Source organism: Equus asinus, chromosome 1 (assembly GCF_041296235.1).
Source record: "Equus asinus isolate D_3611 breed Donkey chromosome 1, EquAss-T2T_v2, whole genome shotgun sequence".
Lineage (NCBI taxonomy): Eukaryota > Metazoa > Chordata > Mammalia > Perissodactyla > Equidae > Equus > Equus asinus.
The window spans coordinates 138,416,579-138,420,565 of NC_091790.1; positions in this window are offsets into that span (position 1 = coordinate 138,416,579).

Genomic DNA, 3,987 nt, shown 5'->3' on the forward strand with positions numbered 1-3,987 from the left:
CCATTTCCATGGGATGGAATCCAATATGATGGAATCCAATCTGATGATTGATCATGAAGATGAAAATGCTCTACAGAACACTTGCAACCACGTGAAAACTGCTGGACCCTGAAGTACCACAAGGATCAGAATTTTCACACTGATCTGTCTCAGGAACAGTCATCTGAGATCGCTTATGTGAAAGAGATGATAAATAATTTTTTTAAATTAGCAAACACTTATATAATACTGGCACGTAATAAGCACTGTTCTAAGTTTTACCTATACTAGCTCTTTTAAACCTCTTAGCAACCCTAAGTGGTAGTTACTATTACTACCTCAATTTTAAAGATGAGAAAACTGAGACACAGAGAAGACCAGAGTTGCACAGTTAGTGACTGAACTGAGATTCAAATCCAGGAAATTGGGCTCCCCAATCTGCGCTCTTACCCACTAAGATGTACTGTACTGCCTTTCCACAAGATTTATATTCTTTAAGCCACTATATTTGAGGTCACTTTGTTACAACAGCTTAGCATGACCTTAAAAATATAGAAATTTGAACCTAGAAGTGGGGTTCTAAAAATAACCTTAAATATGTGGTTGGACTAGAGTTGAGGAAACAGATATCACAGGCTGGAAAGCTAGAGACCCTTGTAACGTCATCACAAAAATATTTAATAAAATTGTTTCCTGCAGTAAATTGAAAGGCGGGCCATTTACCCAGAGAGCAACCAGAACGTTGATGTGTGCTGGTTGTTCCTTGATGTCTTTAGTACAGGACATTAAGAAAATTAGGTACTCAGGTAAGAACTAGTGGGCATAAAGCAGAAGGCTATAGAGAAGGTATAGCAGTTTGGTTCTGTGCCCCAACAGCAGGAGGCAAGATTGCCACAGCTCATAGTCTTTCCAAAAGCCTCCCAACTAGGAAAGCCGAGGGATTCAGCACTGTGGAAGATTATATTAATGGTGTTGCCTTTATGCATTCACTCAGATGTCCTTAAAGGAGACAGTATTTAAATGAGGGGGAGAGAAATCGGTAGACTTGGAAACCAGGAAGTAAAGTAGGCTTAAAAACTACGCTCCAGAAAGAAACCTGAGTGTTGTTGCTGGCACATGGCATGGACTGGAAACAAACAGATGCAGAAGCCTATTGAATTTCTAAGGTTCTTATATTTCAAAAGCAACCACAGCTTGGCCTGAAAATGTCCTCAGACTCTCAAACCTATACCTGTAGGTAGGAAGCTACAAAAATCACAGAGTTTTTCCAAGACCCACTTCAGATGTGGCCTTAAAGCGTAACCCAGCAGGAAGAATTCCCAAGGCGAAAAATTTGGAATCATGGGAAAGTACACCACTGCCAAGACAGGGAGCCTTCTCAATTTCTCTCTGGTGGAATAATCTCATTGCTATGGGCCAGTGACCACTTCTGGTTCTAGTAACTGCTTCTACCCCTTATCACTTCAAACCTAAGGTCGGAAAGAGTCCCTGGCCTTCTTCCCACCCAATCTCCCCAACTCCATAGCTAGCACTAAAGTGTTGTACTGTATTTTCCTTCAATCTTCCCACCCTGTGTCAATAGTTCCCGTAAAGAACTTCCCTCAATAGCCCTGTTTGAGTGTGCCTTCTCTTTCCTCCAAGATCCAGACCAGTGATGTCTCTGAATGGCTCCATCAAGGGAAGCTACCCCATCAATCACCCTCCTGAGGACTAGAAAATGAAAGAGAAATAAACGTGCTTCTTTTGTGTGTGTGATGCACTGCACTTTTTGTTCTATATGTTACAGTAGTTTTAGCCTTACCCTAATTAATAGTGTATGTTTTTGCTAGGGGTCTGTTCTTTTCCTAAGAAGTTCAAATTTGTTGGCATAAAGTAGTTTATCAACTCCTCTTATCTCTCTATGTTTATAGTATCTGCATGTCTTATTTCTCATTTCTAACATTGGATAATTGAGCCATCCTTTTTCTTGATAAGACTCACCAGATGTGTATTAGTTTTTATTAATCTTTTTAAAGAATGAACTTTTGGCTTTTGTTGACTCTCTATATTATATGTGGTTTTCTGTTTCATTAGTTGGCTGATTATCATAACAAATTACTCCAGAACTTAGCATTTTAAAACAATCAGAAACTTTTATCATGATGCACAGTTTTTGTGAGCAAGGTAGAAATGGCAATGTTTTTATATAACCTAGTATCGGCAGTCACACATCATCACTTCTAGAATATCCCATTGATTACACAGGTCAGCCATATTTGATGTGGGAGGGGACTATGCCAGGGAATGAATAGGAGGAAGTAAGGATCTTTGGGGGCCATCTTGGAACTGTGTACCACATTGGATTTTGCTCTTATCTTCAGTATTTTCCTTCCTGAACTCAGCTATCCCTAATCATCACCTTAGTATCCCCACCTCTGATAACTTACAGTAACATGCTGAATAACAACATTTCAGTCAATGACAGATTGCATATACAATGGTGATCTCATAAGATTAGTACTATGTAGCCTAGGGGTGTAGTAGGCTATACCATCTAGGTTTGTATAAGTACACTCTATGATGTTTGCACAATGATAAAATCACCTAACATCTCATTTCTCAGAATGTGTCCCCATTCTTAAGTGATGCATGACTGTAAACAGAAAGACTAGGAAAGGGAAGACAATGAATCGGCAAAAGGCAGCATTTATTGTGAGGGGCAATCCTGTCAGCGACTAATTGCCCCAAGGAACTCAAGGGAGGTTTCAGAGCTTTTAACTATTTCACCAAATCGTTTTTTTGTTATGTTAAGAGATGCACTCACCAACCACTCTGAACCAGAGAAGCCCCACCCCGAGAGCAGCACCTGCGCAGCTGAACCAAGTGAGGGCCCAAAGCTGCCCTTCATTTTAATACTAAAATCTCTGTCCCAGAAGCAGGCTAAGCGTTATTACCATAACATGCGATACATGTGGAAGCCTGAGCCTGTGCAAGCGAATACCCATCTCTCCCTTTTGACTATTCATTCCCAACCAAAATAAAACGCCCCTGCTTTCCCATGCTTGGAAAGCCATGGCTTTGGGAAATAATTCCCTGTGAGCTCCTTCTTTGCAGGAAATAAACTTTACTTTGTGTGATAACTACTTCTGGCGAAGGTTCTGATTTTAACTTACCAAGAAGTAGACTTACTTTGGTTCCATAACAATCCCTCTCCTTCCCAAGCCAAGTGAGGGAAGGGGCTCAAGATAATCACGTAAGGATTTGGAGTGCCTATACGAACGTGAAGCCCAGAGCCTGTGGCCCTCCCTGTGAAAGGACACATTGGTCTCTCAGCAATCAGATCCCCCAAATCTCTCTGGGAGCTTTATCATCCAGCCTTTCCTAGTTTGGCCTGGGGAGAATGCAGGGCAGGGCCAATTCTCAGGGACCCACCAGCACCTAAAGGCCCTTAGACTTTCAATCTCTGGCTCTTCGCGTTCTCTCTAGTTTGGTAAACTTTGTCTAATCTAGTAGGTGTAAGGGTTAGGGACAGAAAAACAAGACTATTATACCTGCTTTTAGTTATTTCTTTCTGTGTCCCCCCCATGGTTAGGCTTTTGAAACTTAAAATCGGAGAACTGACTATAACATTCCGCCGACTCATTCCTCCCCCGAAGCAATGCAAACTACAATCTTACTGTCTAAATCAGAAAAGGGGTTACATGGCCTAAAAAGTAGAATTTCACCCTGCTACAAAGCTTTTCAGCAAAACTTACATCTAACTGAGCAAAATTCTTTAGGAAATAAAAAGGCCTCTCCAGAAGAGGAAAAAAAAATCAACCAACCACTGCCCAATAAAAGTCACAAAAAGGGAAGGGGGGGGGGGCACTTGGCTATACTGATTTCCATCAATGATTTGCTAAATGTTGTCTTGGTTTTTGACCGAGAAAGGGACACTTCTATTTTTTCTCATCAACCTAAGGTTTAGACAGGAATTCAAGCCAGACCCATGTTATTTATTTCGGATTTCTTAGGGCCAAGTTTATGGGA